The sequence below is a fragment of the Aptenodytes patagonicus genome, chromosome 1, assembly GCF_965638725.1.
Source record: "Aptenodytes patagonicus chromosome 1, bAptPat1.pri.cur, whole genome shotgun sequence".
In the NCBI taxonomy this organism is placed as follows: Eukaryota; Metazoa; Chordata; class Aves; order Sphenisciformes; family Spheniscidae; genus Aptenodytes; species Aptenodytes patagonicus.
In genome coordinates this window covers 17,797,454-17,814,223 of record NC_134949.1, presented here as the reverse complement: position 1 = coordinate 17,814,223, position 16,770 = coordinate 17,797,454, and positions in this window count along the sequence as shown.

Here is a 16,770-nt window from a genome sequence, read left to right as displayed (position 1 = left end):
TGAAACATTAATAATATCAAGTTCCCTGCTGCCTTGATCTGCTATTAAATTTCTGCAAGAAAATAAAGTGACACAGACTGGCAAATCAGCAGTGTGAAAATTAATGACCTTTCTCTATGCTGATCAACAGTTGCCCTCCCTCTACCAGTGGCTGATTTATGTTCACTTTAAACACTTTAGGATTTTAGTCTAAGCAACCCCAATGTCATTTGTCACTCCATGTATATGGGAGTCTTACATTTGGTACACCTGCAAAAGAGATGTTTTAAATTAATATCACCTCCTTTCTTTCAACTTTTTCCACGTTGCCATTACTTCTGCTGCATCCAATATTAACACGTTATATTTTAATAATTCCATTAACACTGAAACCTTCTTAATCTTTGCTGACCTTCCTAGTGCTAGATTGTAAATCCAGATTCTTCATTTGCTTCAATACTCAAAAGTAGAAAACATTAGTCCTAGTTCCAAAATGACTAATGTTTCGTGCACTTCAGCAGTCAACTAGATGAGAGAATCTAGTGATAATTCAATATTCTCTGGATTAGGTGTGACTGAGGTAAACAGATAAACTCAGTTTGAAAATGCATAGTAAATTCAGTGTAATTCAATGAAGTCTATAAAGGCAAATATATTTTACTAGAAGTTAGATACCCAGCTGGGCAAAACATTCCCAATTAATTGTTTAAAAAGGAAACATAGACTTCTAGAAATAAAATATTTTATTCAAACAAGCTACTTTTAATGTGGCATTCATTAGGAGAATTTTCTAAAATCCAAGATCAAAAAAAAGATAAAGCAATCAACCACCTTCTGAGGCTAACCAGGTAAAGTATCCAATGCTTAAGCAAAGCACCTTAACAGCCAGAGTATGTATCTTTCTTTTTTTTCTTTCTCTCTCACACACACAGAGACACTCTTACCTAAGTGGACTAATTGTTCCCAAAGAAGAACAGTTCCATCAAATAGACTTACAAAAGGCCTTCTTTACACCTAATCCTTAAGAAAGTCTACTGGCATGAAGGAGTCAAAGTCAAATTCCCTGCTTTGAACGAGATCTAGTGATCAGGAGAAGCAGAGAGATGTGATCAGGCCACCACAGGTGAAATCCTAATCCCTACTTCATATAGAGATGATAAGTGTCTGTGTGTGTGTATGTGTGCACATGTATGAGCATATTGAGTTTGGTTCCTTTTTAAATCAACAATGTTCATCAGGGTTTTTTGCCAAGAAAGCAATGGGGGTTGGATACCTATCTGCAGGCATATTCCAATGTTTGATACAGAATTCACTTTGAAATATTTTCATTGTGTATTGTGTTCTTGATTAAGTAAACTAGCACCTCATTTTATCAATTTCTAGTCATATCCAAATTGCGTGCCCCATATTGCTTCAATAAATGGTGCAAGAGACACAATTAAGGTTCTACAAGATATACAAGAATTTAAATAAAATTTAAAGAAAATAATTTTACCTCTCTCAAGTTTCTCATAGTTCTATTAAAACGCTTAATTATCCAAGCAAGAAAGATAATTTGTGTTCTGTTCCTGAATCCAAAACCATTAAAATTTCATTATTAGCATTTCTGACAGGACAAAAATATAAATATCACATGTGTTTTTCTTATCCTTTATAATCTCCACTTTTTAGTATAAAGAGAAATATTTTATGATGGTAGAAGTTTAAAATGTTTTTAAAGCATGCTTTTTCTTTCTGTGCAATAGTTATATAATCTAGATTACTAGCAGAATAATAAGTAAACTCAACTCTCTTTTCAATATAAAAATTTTAAATTGTGCAAAACTAATTTTGATTATGACTGTAGCTAGAACTTACTGCTTCAAGACTAAGATTCAATGATATCTTCAGACATAATCTATAATAACTGCAACTACAGCATATGAAGTGTTTTGCTATAGGAATGTACTGTGAGAAGGGAAAAGAAAATCTCCAAAGGGAAGAAACTGAAGCTGGGTAAATTCAGACCTAAAATTAAGTGAAATATAAGACCTGAAATTAAGTGAAATGTATGTAACAGGGATAGCGGTTAATCATCTGAGCAATTTATGAGGGATCTGGGAAGTATGGGTTGCACTCTTTCTGTCTCTCCCTCTGTGCCTGCTCCCTCCCCCAGTTTGCTGGAGTTAATGAAAAGTATGAGCTTGACATGGGAATTATTGGGAAAAACTCTCAAAAACCTGGCTGGAATATACCCTTTCTAAAATACATAATCGCAATGTACTCCTATATTCTTAAAACGTATGAAACTGTCAGCTGGAAATGTGATTATAATATAAATATTTTCAGCTTATTGGAAGACTGAGAAATAAATTATGACAAAGAATCTGAACAAACAAAATATTTTACTTATTTCATAATAAATGTGTAGAATAAAAAAACCCCAACAGCATTCAGTCAACTAAACCTGGACATCTACCATGTAGATGTCTGCAGCTAAGCTAGTTTCCTTGTAGTCAGGGAAATCAAATAGACCTGTGTACAATTAACTTCTCTTCTTAAAGTAAACTTCTAAAATAGGTTGGATAGGCTGCAGTCTTAAAGTGTTTCTTCCTCTCTGTTGATGATAGAGGAAGTCTAGGTGTCTAACTGATCTACAAATCTATGCAGCAGATCTCTATGGCATCGGTTTGCGTATTGTAAATATATGGACGTAGTTCAGTACTGACCAACGTTTACTGTTTTTTAAGACTATGAACATATTTGAGAACACCTTAAACTCAAATTAGTGTCTTTGTTGAATAAATCCTCCTTGAGTGTGTTAGGTAGTGACAAACATAATAAACTACAGTGATTCTTTCATGTTTACTACAGCGCTGTTTCGTTTGTTTTCTCTTGTCCCAGTAGACTACTACAGAAATTCCAGTTTCTCACAATACTTATACAAGATACAAGGATATCTGACAAATGTTGTAATCCTATTAATATATCTAATATATATATATGTTAATTTTTTTATTCTGCACTTAGTGTAGGAGTACTCTCTTGAGTGTTGTAAGGTACACTTCTTTATTCTTGAATCCAGACCTCAAATATGATATGTATCTATTTTCTGTGTTATCCAGATAAGAGGTATCATATTCTGTATAATAACCCAAAGCTAGGAGATATATACATACCAATATATATTGACTTCAGAAGAAGCAAGAGTAAGTTCTTAGTCAATAGCTTTATGAGTCATTAGATTTATGTGCTTTATCCCAAATACTAAAGCCATTCTTATAACTCCAGACTATGTGTTGTGAAGAATCTCAAAGCTGGTCAATGGATAGCTGAGTTATTTTGTATCAACCCATTAAATAAATAGTGTTCTATGAAACAGAGAAAACCAAACCAAAACCAAACCAAACCAAACCAAATAAAAAACCCAAAAAAACAAAACAAAACAAACAAAAAACCCAAAACACTTAAGCATGGTTTAACACTTAGAAACAAAACTTTCTATTCTCCAGCATTTCACTACCAGTAAATAAATATAACACTCAATACTCATCTGTAAATTGTGGAATCATTATGTAGTAGTTTTTTTCTGTAGACCATTCCATAGCTATATAAATGATCTCTCTCTCCTGGTGTCTGCTGTACTCATTTTCTAAAGGCAGCTGCCTTTACTGTTAATACCTACAACAAAAAAAATGCTTTGAATTTTATTTTTACAATTCAGCAATGCAAAGACTCCATTTTTCAATAACTGAATCTTTATGTAGAGTTGTAGGGAACTCAGTTTTAAGAAATGCTTAAGAAATGCTTAGGACAAACAATGCTGCCATATTTAGCATGAGATAAGAGTGGTATAAGCATATCTCTAGTCAGATAAGTGAGAAAATCATAGAAAACAGGCTAAGAGATTTGCATTCCTTGCAATACATAAGCAATTGTTCATGGCTAGTGATATGTTTCAAGCAGTCTGGAGTTCTGCCAAGATGATCCACTCTAATTGACTTCAGTTCATTATGAAAATCATAAACAATCATGGTAAATATCTTCAGAAACACTGAAAAAGTTCATGTTGACGATGAGTGGGGGGTTTAGCCCAGTTACTGCTTGCAACTTACAATACCATGGATATCATCCCTCACTTCCAAAATTAGGTAAGCATTCTGCATCAGCAACTCCAAAAGAGTGATCAAGGAGGGCACAGAAAGCTGATATATGCTTCCAGGTAGATGTTTGATAGAGCATTTGTATGATAATGTGAAAAAATTCCAAGTGTGAAATTGGGGGTCCCTGGACTAAAAGAGGGAAATGTTAATTTGCATCCTATTGAATAAATGACCAGCGTTGAATAATATAGCTTAAGCCTGTACAGAACTTTTCATAGTCCTTTACAACTTCACTCATTCTAATTTTGTCTTAAAAGACAATACATCTTGTCTTTTGGAAAGTTTCTGTTTGACATCTCCCTGGCTTTTGATCTTGACACTGTCGTCTTTGGGGATATTTCAACTTTTTTACTTCATAAAATGTCTTGCAGATTGGAAATTAATAAGCTGTTCTTCTCCAGTTCATACCCAAAGATCAGAAATGGTTTTCATCTGCCTTTAAAGATACAACATACTCTTTTCACAATTTCCTAGTTCCTTCATTCGTTGAACACCCCAATGTTCTCTGAAAAAGGACTATGCTGGAGTTCAGTCTCCTATAGAAGAGGAAAATTGTATCTGAGACATTGTAAATTCTCAAACTAATGACTCTCTTCTCATTTCATAAGAGGTATAATCCTCCCTTTGGGTTTCTTTAATGTTTTTTTCCTTGATTATTTTACAGCTGCAACATGGAAGCCTCATCAGAAATAGCTTTGTCAAAAACAATGTTATGAAAATCAAAATCTCCTTTTAACCCACTGTGGTTAGACTGATCCTAAAAAAAAAAGTCATCTTAAAACATCTACATGCAGAAACTTGAAAATAAAAAATGAAAAAAGCATTTCTTTCCATTAATATATCATAATTCATTTGTGTTTCATTTGTGTCCCTCATTTGTTTGATAAATATTCAATGTCATTCTTGTACTTTCCCTTTAAAACAATAATATTGACAACAAAATTATGTCAGTTGTGTACTCCCGGTCTAGCCTCCTTCATCCCTAATCCTTTCTGCCCATAAAATCACATTAATTCATAAAAATCATTTCTGAGAACTAAGACCGAAAAAGTAATCCATTGGAAGTTTGAGTATAATTCAAATTAATCTAAAAGTTTTCATAAATTCCACATACTATTTTTGTCCAAAATGCTACTCCCCAAAACCAAATTATATGTGAGAAGCAATAATGCTTCTCTTCTCCTGAGCATTCCTTCCCCATAAAAATCAGTGGCAAACTCACACTCACTTCAGTTCAGAGGACTAGATGTTCATGCAATGGAACGAAGTTATGGAGTCCTATATTATCCAAAGACCACTTAGAGTATCATTGAAAAGCATTATTCTTCAGTTGCTTTTCCTCAAATCAATGCAGAGAAAAGAGAAATGTGTCCATATAAGCACAGAGTCTTAAGTTTGAAAGGTATAGACCATTAAGTCCTCTCATGCTTCCAGAAATCATCCCTCAGAACTAAGACACTGCTCACTTACCCTGTAAACAAATGACTTAAGGCTGCAGACCTGCTGGCCAGCAGCCCATGAAAAATCCTTAAAGATATCTTTAACAGGAAAGAAATAACATTTTCCTGATAAGGATGTTATATGAATTTTGATGTGGTGATATAAGAGAGAATACAGCTTCTTTCCCGGATTGTTGCTGTTATTATTTTGAGTTACATAATTATAGTATGCACAAGTCTAAACTGGATACTTTTAGAACTGCTAAATACTCAACAAAAGCAAATAATTACTGATATGAAATTCAGTACAGAAATAAAATATTCTAGTGAATATATACAAAAATGAACACTAATAATGTCAGGATTATTTATTGTCATAAAATTATAGAATACATTTGGTGATTTTGATAAGTTTTTTTGATAAGGTGGATCCTACAGTGAAATCTTGCTTTCAGTTTACAGTTACAGATATGTAATTATATCTGACACTGCACTCATTTGTTGTTTTTTTTTTCAGGTGTACCAAACAAAATCTCAACAAGAATAAATTAGAAATTAACACACCTTTGTTACTCATTCTGTTGGAAATTGCTCAACACTCGGTAGCTGTCAAAAGACAAGGCAAACAAAGATAGTATTAATAAAACCACTGAAAACAAACCAGAAATTATTCATCATATCAGTTGCATAAATATATTGTACATGTGCTCGAGGATGTAATTTAGTTTGCTTAATTTTTGCCACAAAAAGAAAAAAAGTTCAAAGTAAATACAATAAGTCATTTCATCCAAAAATGCCCAAGTGATACAATTTTAGAGATGTCAATGTGTCTCCATGGATTAAAAAGCCCAGATGATGAGCTGTGACTAAACACCTAACTTGTAAACAAGTACGCCATCTTCCCTAGGAAAGATTAATTCTACCCCTTGAAAACTGCACATGGTTTTAACCTTCCTATCTTAGAAGGGATATAGAAAAACTGGAAAATGACCAAGAACAGAGATTAAAAAAATATTTCCATATAGAAAAGACTGAATAGATTAGGTCTCCTTATTGGAAAAGAGACAATTGAGACAGGACATCACTGTCTCATGTGTGGGTAAGAAAGAAGAATGGGGTATGATTATTCACTGTTTCCCACGCCACAGAAACCTGGCCATAACCAGTGAAGTTACTTGACAACAGGCTCAACTTAGACAAAAGAATGTCACAAAATGTTTTGTTGAATTGAAAAAGGGATTAGTTTGGTACATGGGGAAAAGTCCATCAGCAGCTATTAAAAATGAGCCTTCTGCCTAACCTGCAGCTCAGAAGTTCTTAATCCTCATGATTGTCAGAAACTGATAGGGTATAAAAGGAAAATTGCTTTATAATATTTTCCATTTTCTCTTAATCTTTCTATAAGATTTTTCTGGTTACTACTGCTACAGACTAGCTATCAGGCTAGAAAAACCTGTGGTCTGACCCTGCACAGCTGCTCCGATGCTCTCAGACTGCAGAACTGCATTGCTTTCCTGAACGGAGAAAGACAGAAGGTTGCCTACTGGTATCAAACATAAAATTTTTACATAAATAATAAGTAAGGATTGTATTATTCATGTTAACTGATTTTATTTGTGTTTACACTACAGCATTATCGTTATTTATGCTGTAATTTTGGTTTCCAACTTTGGATATTTAAACTTCAGTATCATTCCTATTGCAGAACATTTCATGTTATTTGCAGTTCAGACTTATTGGACTCAACTTTACTCCCATTTTATTCCCCCAAATATGACACAAATCAGTGTAGGAAGTTTGGTGTTGAAAAGCAGAATCTTACTTCTGAATTTCTAAGCAGCTGGGGAATTTACATAAGGTGGAAAATTGTCCTCTTCAGTTTTCTGAAGTCTCTGCGCCTCTCTACCGCTGGCATAGAGACTTGATTCATTCTACCCCTGTCACCTGAAATTCCACACGCTGAACAAGTACAAAATATTCAAGAGATCATGGTATGTGTCCAAGGGGACAGTTCCACTTTTAGTTCTACCATACTTTGGTTTTGTGGATTGATAAAGACCAAGAAAAAATTTACTGCAGTACTGCCTGCAGCCTTTGTGCCTTCCCCTGGGGTTTTGTGAGGGGCTTTGGGGCTGGGGGAAGAGGAAGGATTTGAGTATGCTTCATTTGGATTTTGGGTTGGGGGGTTTTTGAAAGAAATGGACTATGTCTAAGAGGTTAGAAAAGCAGCAGTTTTTAAAATAAAACTGCTTGTTTTCTTCAAGCCTTTTTCCCTAGAGAAAGAAAGAAAGAAAAAAAAAAAAAAAGAAAAAGAGAGACAAAGGATTACACTGACTTTTCATTTTATTTCACTTTTTACTAACATAATCCTGAGGCAAATACTCAGAGAATATTCCTTTCCTCACAGAAAAGCAACACTTGTGTCTGAATCAGCTCAGAAGTTGTAGTGACTCCCTGATGATTTTTTAATAGAGAAGGGAGCTGAAATCACTCCTCAAGAATAAAAAAAACATAATAGGATAAGCATTTACTTTCCAGAAAAAAAACAAGTAGGTGGTTTGCAGGACTTTCCATTTGTAACGGGTTGTCCTCTATAGAATATCCTAAAGCTCAAGTGGCACCAAATCTCATCATAGATCAGCATTACGCCAAAATTGTATACACTCAAGTCTTTCAACTTTTTCTGAACTTACCCTGCTGCCTTTGAAATCCAAAGCTGATCTTCTACTATCTTCAGCCGGAGCAGGCTCTTCTGATTTGAAGCTATCCTAGCTCAAGTTTGGAATATTTCATTTTGCAGCAGGTGCCAATGAGGAACAAAAAGCCAGAGTCTGCTTGTCCAAAGGTAAAGCAGTTCCTGGAGGAGGCTCAGCGCACACGGAGCGGTTCTGTCTGGGCAGCTATCCACATTTTACTATCCGTAGTTAGAAAAGCTGCACATGCAATCATAAGCATAATTTCTTCAATGTTTTTATTTTTACTTGTCAACTGCTATTTTATTTTATTTCTGTATTTGTCCCTCAGCTTCTTTCAGGTAGATAATTCTAAATGTTAGTACTAGAACTGTTTTTGCATGTATCATACTGGGGAAATATATAACCGTTACAGGTGTTCTGTTCAGGTTTGTTCAGATGCTGTCCCTGTACGAACAGTCTATTGCCAGCAGGCATTCTCCTTCATCTTATGCCAGGGTTGCACATTAGATGAAACATTATTCATGGCATTTGTTTTACTATTGGATTGTGTTTTGTATTCATGTCAAAGGGACACCTAGGAATAGTAGGCTTTACCAGTAATTTTCAGAAAACAGCTATTGTCTTCATTTCATATTTGTACCTGAATACAAACCAGGTATAAAAAAATAAACAAAATATGGGCAAGAAGGCACACTGCATGATGCATGTAAAGCTGTGCTGGACAAAGTCTTAGAAAATACAGCATAGTGTACCCTGGGGAACGTTTCAGTGCTAGCAGAGGAATGGCCTAGAAAATTTATTAGATTTTATCCAGCCCTAGCACCTATGAGTCAGAAAGGCTTATTGCTCTTTAAAACTTACTGCCTGGCTAAGGAACTAGTCCTGGCAGTGCATATACTGTATTGTTACCAAGCCAGTTCTTGGTGATGCTTTCTACCGCCGATGAGCACAGACCAGGGCTGTGAGGTGCTCCCTTGGCAAAATGGCCTGGATAGCAACAGCTGTTAATGTATTAACATTTTATATTATCATGTATAGGAATGTTAGAATGGGACACCCAAAATGTTCTAGATGGCATTTGCCCCAAATCGATAATGCTAAAGAGGGAGACGATGACAATCATCAAATGGATTAAGCAGTTACCAGGAGATTACCAAGAGAATTTGAAATGAACAGGCTTGAAAAGCGGCATGAAAGTGTGAAGATCTGTAACGGGGCAGAGACCCCGGGGGGAAACGGGGTGGGCAGGCGGGTGGGTGCTGCCCACTCCGCGCGGGCCGGGCAGCGCTGCCTCCCCCGGGGCGCCCCGGGGCGCTGCCCCCCGCGGGCAGGGACGGGGCGGGCGCCGCGCCGGGGACCCGCACCGGTGTGCGCCCGGCACCGCCAGGGCTGCCTCACCGCGGGGGCGGCGGGTCTGGGGGGCGGCGGGGGCGCCCCTGGAACCGGAGCGCCTGCGTCTGCCCGGGGGGTGCGAGGGGGCACCCGCATGCCCAGGGTGGGGATGGGGAGAGCGGGGTGCGTGTGATGATTCTGTGTGTGTGTGTGTGTATATACAAGTACCTGTACTAGAACCGTTCGGGGTTAGTTATAAAAGCACGTTTAAAAATTTGTACGTGCCTATTAATATTTGTGATTCATATTTTGGGTCTATCTATTATATTACTGATACTGATCCTGAATTTCACTGATTGCCAGTTATTTGTGTGTCGTTTATATATTAATAAAGCACTTTGTTCTTGATTTGTTTTAAACTACATAAACGGAATATTGTTTCCCTGCAGCAAGGACCATAAACAGAAGCGTGTGATATTTCCCTGAAACGCTGAGCCTGTGTTGATTGTTAGATTAAATAAGGCCTGTTCAATACGCCAGACGTTGGCTGGGTTTGACTCTGTCCAGTCACTCTGAAATTATTGCAGAAGTTGGAGGTTTATTTCATCAGAATCTGACAAATGCATTATGTTCTTCTATGGATAATATTAAAATTAAGCACTTTCACAGAGCAAAATCTGTCAGCAGCTTGCTGTCTAGTTCCATGCTCAGACGTTATTTACTTGGCCCAATTAAGAAGACAGCCTGGCCTCAATAAATACCATGGTCTGAAGTATTACCCTTCTAATATGCTTGTTAAACCACTGGTTTTTCTAATTTATACTTTCATTTTGCAGTCATTTTCAAATAATATTGGCTAATGCTTTAATGAATCTCTTTCCTTGCTGGCTATACAAAACATTCATTTAAATATATATCAGTTCTACAGCATCTTCACCATGGTTGTGTTCTTATTGCAATTTAATGTCACAGGCTGTTAACCAAAATAGCTGATGCCAAAATAATGCTAGTATCTAGTCCAAAAGTTCCAACCAAAACCATTACTGTATCTTATGCTTATTCCCCAATTAACCAGAGTCTCTTCTGCTTAGAAATCAGTACCATAAACTATACATCAGTAGTGTACTTATGCTAAGTAAAGTACCGAAGGCTAAATTTTTTCTGCCTAAATTTCTGCAAAGCTAAATACTCAGTAGGGTTAATAGAACTCATCCTTTTCCCTGTTCTCTCACTCTAGTGATAAGGATATCATTGGCTCCTCACCAAAACAACCTTTTTTCAGTAGAAAGTTGTAGGTATTCAGTATATAAGCCTGCATTAAGCTATTTAAATTACAAATTCAGATCATCTAACTAGCAAGAATTTATTTAGCATCTCACAGTATAACAATGCTCGTGTAGGTGCAATCTAGACCTCTGCTCTGGACCAGGTATGTGCACACCCACTGGCCACAATAAACCTCTTATCCGGTTTGGTTTTATTCACTTCCAGTGAAGGGCATTCTGGGTTTTTTTTCATATTCAGTTCCATATTTTAAAACTTCTCTCAATATTTAGCCTGCCTAACTTTTGCAGAAACATATGTTGTTCTCTTCCAGTATCCATTTAATAACATCTCTTTCACATGGAAGAGTTAACATCTCTCCTCAGTCTTCCTTTTTAAGGAAGAACAAACCAATTCTTTCAATTCATCTTGAAATTTCTTATCATGCTTGTTGTTATCTTCAGGGTTTTTTCCAAGTTATCTTTCTCTTTCTCCAAGTGTGTTTCTCAAAAAATATACATAAGACTTGTATAAATCTTTATCAGTCCAGAACCATATATATCTTGAATATCCAACTCTTGCTAAGACATCCTAGAATGTTCCCTTTCATTTTTGCAAGAATATCACATTTTTGGGTCAGACTGCAACATCCAGATCCAGTTTTGCAATACTGTTGCTTAGTCAGTTTGTCTCAATTTTCCAATTCAGCTTCTCTTAATACATAATTTTTTCACTTCTTTGTCTTGAATTTCAGCTTGTTTCTTTCAAATCATCCTTTCAGTTTCTTAAGAGTATCTTGAATTCTCATCCATCTCCCCAAAACAGCTATTCTAGGTTTGACTTACCAGTAAAATGCTTTATATTCTTTACTCCATCACCTGATCCATTAATGAAAATATCAAATAGATTCAGACCCAGAACAGACTTCTGCAAGTTTTCACTTGAAATGTCTTTGGAGTGGGCAGTAAATAAGTGACACTTACTCCAGAAGCAGAGTTTTCCACCAAGATGTGTGTTCATCTGTCAATGTTTTCACGCAGAACATACTTGTCCAATTAGTTTATGAAAATGTCTCCTGGAACTGTGTTGCAAACTTTGCTAAAAGTCAGGTTATATCATATTTAGTGCTTCATCTGTCAAGCCAGTTAATCTATGAAGGCAATTTATTTAATGCCCTTTCTCTACATTATTCCTCCAATGCTCTGTTAATCTGTAGTCTCCATTCTTTCTGCTATAACTTGTCCAAGGTACGCAGAGAGCACCTCAGGATTCATCGGGGTACTAAGGGAAGCAGAAGAACTAAACAGGATGATCTAGAGCAGACCTTCGTATGTGCTCTGTTCAAGGGCGGTCTGAAATAGATGCATACCAGTCATCTTTGATTATCTGCTATCCAGTCTGTGTCCTAATCACTAAGCCAAAGGCTCTCACTCTTACAGACTCTTTCTGGACCTATTAGTACTTTGATTCTGCTTTGAATGTGGACAGACTTCAAAGAAGGGGTGAGTAACAAAGTAGTCTAATCTTGAAGTGGAGTAGTGAGAGAATGATGTATGCTTGGAGGACAATATTATGGGTTTTAATCACTCCAGGCAGAGGCAGAACTTAAATTCAGGGCCTTTTTTTCCTGGCTTGTGCTTTAATTGCTAAGTTACTTCTAAAAGTGAGCTGGCAGCTCTTCGGTCTACATTTAGAAGGAAAGCAGCAGTAGCAATCTGATCTGAGAAAACCGACTGAATTGAACCTTTCGGGTAATAAAGGTGGATGAACTCACAAATCCTGAATCCCCACAGTGACTGATACTGAGCTGTTCAGCACCATTAAGATTGGCACATTTCTGTGAAAAACTGAAGGCAGATTGTTAGAAGCCTATGGCACTAATGTAAAAAAAAATAACACACAGCACTTTAAGCAATACTGCCTTTGGAAGGTAGCTGAGATGAAAATTTTTTGGAATATAGTACTGAATTTTGCTTATTTCTGTTTAAGAGCTCCTTTAGCACCTGAAACCCTTTACTGAGCCCAGCCTGAAGTTATGGAGGCTAATATATAAAGCAAAAATATAAAAGATCTTAAGAGGTCTCTCATTGAACCGAATGGAAAGGGCAGTTAGTTATTACATGTGAAACTCCTGCCATTGAGCCCAGGCCTGGCAGTCCAGCAAGATCAAGAGGAGCCTCTCAGAAATGGATGGCGAGTTTGCGCGGTCCATTAACACCTCTTAAAATCAATGACAGAACTCTTAAGAAGCAGCAGATTCAAGGCATGATCTAAGCTTGTGCTATTTCTCTTGAAATATTTTTATTCATAAATCATTTTAAGATTTGATTCATGCTGAAAAGCTGGATAATTATTTAATGCATGAAGTTCATAATCATCTATATCTACCCTGCTTCAGCAATTACATTAATCAGAGAATAACTGTTGTGTAGCGGCTCACATGACTTCGTAAATTACAAAAGCAGGAGTTTACTTTTTCTTTTCTCACCTAAACGATGGATAACAATTACTGTTTAGTACATGAACAGGGCTATACAGCAGGTAACGCAACCTTAAACACTTCGAGAACCGCTTCTAATCAGCTTTTCCTTAATTTTGCCTGCTGTGTGGAAAGCTCTGGTATATTTGCTGATTTGCTAAATCACAACCTAACTCTTAAATGGAGGGAGTGGTCACAATCAAGGGCACAAATTTTAAAGATATGGAAAATGAAAGCAACTACAACACACTTGACTGATTGCAATCATTAGATTAGATCATTATAATAAATATATTGTTAATTACATGTTCTCAAATTACCAAAACACACTTTCTCTACTCCTGGTGCTTCACAGTACTGTGACGTTTAGATATCCTAACTGCATAAACATTTTAAATATTAAAGTTATCCTTGTGGTTCCCCACTGCATTGCACCTGGCACACTGATGATATCCTCATAGCCAGAAAAGCAAGAACCGAACCTGGGAAGGCAGAACTCAAAATGTGGAGCCATTGCAACAAACAGGTGATATTGTTCATAATTTGAAGGTAAGCATAATCAACTTTCATCAAATATTCTCTAAAATGTACAGGTTTACCTGTTCTTTAAAACAGAAACAGCTGATTAGTCAGTGTTATTCTACATCACTAAACCAGCAATGCCTACTGGTAAATCTTTCCCTTAAATTGTAGCTATATGATGGTATTGCTATTCTTTAGATGCCCATCACAGCAAAAGCTGCAATACTGTGTGGAACTTTTCAAATACCTTAAACGTACACTAAGTAAACAAGCTTGCAAAGTGCTGGTCTAATCTTGCTAGTCTTCATTTGTGTGCAATGCCAGGATAGTTTGGAAATGCTGTTTCCCATCTCTTCCAGGGTTTTGGAGAATGTTCTTTGTAGCCATGGATAGAATTCTGCTGACTTGAGACATCTGACAGGGAAAAACTGGATTTCAAATGGTGCCCCCATCAAATATTTAGTAGAACCATAGTACAATTTCTCGTGCAGTTACATATTGACTAAACTTGTTCAAATCATCTGTTAAAACACTGTAGACTAACTATACCCTTTGTTCGTCTCTGCTCACTTTTCCAATCAGCCAGTAAAAACACAACAACATGAGGAGCGAGTCAGATTATCTTCTTACAGTACCAATTTCTGGTACTAGAATTAATCACCAGGTTCAAGGGCCCAGCTCCCATAGGTACGCCACAGCACACAAACTAGGCATTTAGGGTCCCTTCATTGACAGTAATGTCCTAGGCGCTTCTGGAAAGGTAGGCAGAAAGTTTGCCTTTTTAACACTTCAATACTTCTCTGCAGCTTAGACATTCAAGGCACCCCATAACAGTAATCAAACATTGATCAAATCTACATATCTATATCTGAGTTAGTCACAGAAGTTGCTTTTACAATTAAAGAAGTGAAAATGACACTAGTGGTTGTGACTCATCCATGATGAATTGCTCTCTAAAAGTGCCTTTTTCTTTTCCACTGCCCGCAAAGTAGTTTGGGAAAATGCATTTAGATGCAATCATCTGAACTTAGGTTCATCAAAAGTTAGTTGAGATGAAACACACACCGCATGTGTCCTTCTCCTCCAGCTGAGAGCCCTGCTCTGTGGATCGATGACCCGATGGACAAGGCCTTTTATTTTTTCAGAGATGTGGACCAACAACACTTTGTAGCCTCGTGAATAACATGCTTTGCCTTGGCTGTTCTATCTTGGGCAGGAGCTGTAGCCACCAGGCTATAGGCTTTGGCAGACATGCCTTTTCTTCTCCTGCTGAAGCTGCCCAGTTAGGTAGTCAGGAGTGCAAGAAATGTAGACGTAAATGGAAGCATGATTTAGAGTACTGATTGGTACGCTAAGAGCAAAGAGCAAGAAATATGAATTTAATCTACTGATTAGGTACTCATCGGGGAGAAATCTTGGATTCTTGTCCCTCCTCCCTTGATTATTGATATTTTAATACTATTTTCTAAATGAAAACATTTAAACAGTTCAGGAAGCAACATCTAGCCAATGTCTATAACTTGTTGTATAGGTCTCAGCTCACTTCCACACAGCTTGTAGCTCAGCTAAATGAGTTCCACTGTTCATAGCAGTGATTTTCACTATAATTATGCTAAGGTTTTATAGTAATCATACTGCAGCAACACAAACTTCTAAAAACACCCTTGTGATTTTTTACAACTTCAGCCAGATTTTTTCAAGGCATTGAGTATTTATTGTCTCTTCAAAATATATTGAGATTCATTTAACATAGCCAATTATGAGCTGCCTGAGGGGCTTACATAAATGCTTCATCGACCCTTCTGAAGTTAGTCCCATTAAACATGAATGAGTCCAAGCTGGACTTGTTATGTTGCTAGTTTCTGAACTTTCCCAGTGGGCACTTAAAAAACCATGCAGCTATTATATATTAAGAAGTGTCTTTCTTTGTGCGGGTCTGTTTCTTTTTTTTAATTTTCTTTTTTTTTTCCTTTTTTTTCTTCTTTTTTTTTTTTTTAAGATAGGATGAAAACAAACAAAGCACAGAGCCCAGCCAGAACTTACTGAAATCTCTGGCTTATTTTGCATTTTCTATTCCAATAGTGTAAAAGAACTGTTCAAGGAAAAGACACAAAAGGAGTCAAAGTGTCTTTGGTAGCCACTAGAAGTACAATACAAATAAAGAATGCCAGCAACAAGCAATCCTCTGAGAGTTTGAAAAGTGTCTTGAAGCAAAGGAAACAATGTTCCAGCTCAACTTCCCATTAAAAAATGTCTATTGCAATTTGAGCATTAGTCAGCTACATCCACAAATCTCATGTGATTTCTTCCACTTAGCAGCATGAAAAACAGCGGGTAGGACTCCAGTACATTACAGCACTTGAGCATATGCTTATATCTAACTCTAGACAACAGACTAATGCAAAAAATGAAATTAAATCTCTGCTTAAGAGCTTTCATGAATCAAAAGATGAACTCTAAGTAAAACCTGACTCTTAAGGAATATTTACACAAAGTACAATCTTCACTGTACTACAGAAAGAACAAGAATTTAATGTTCCTCCTGTATCTGTTGTAATTTACTATAAGCCATGAGGATTTTAGCCACTGTTATTTTACTACATTAATAAATGACAACTGGCATCAACTATCTAGTGTTTTTCTAGTGAGATTTTATAGCAATAGACAATGAATGTAAAAGCCACTTGGAAAATGAAAAGCCAATCCCTCTATCAGGGAAAAGGTTGCAAAACAAAGAAGAAAAATGTTAGCTATTGGTTTTTCATTCTCACTGCTTTTGCCATTTTATTAGAGGTTTAAATATGTGTTATTTTTCTGAAAAATATCCTTAGATTCCTATGATATATATACTTCTCCTTAAAATTATTTTATTTTAAATGCCTATTTTAGTATTTATTAAGCCAAAAGACTTCAAGTGG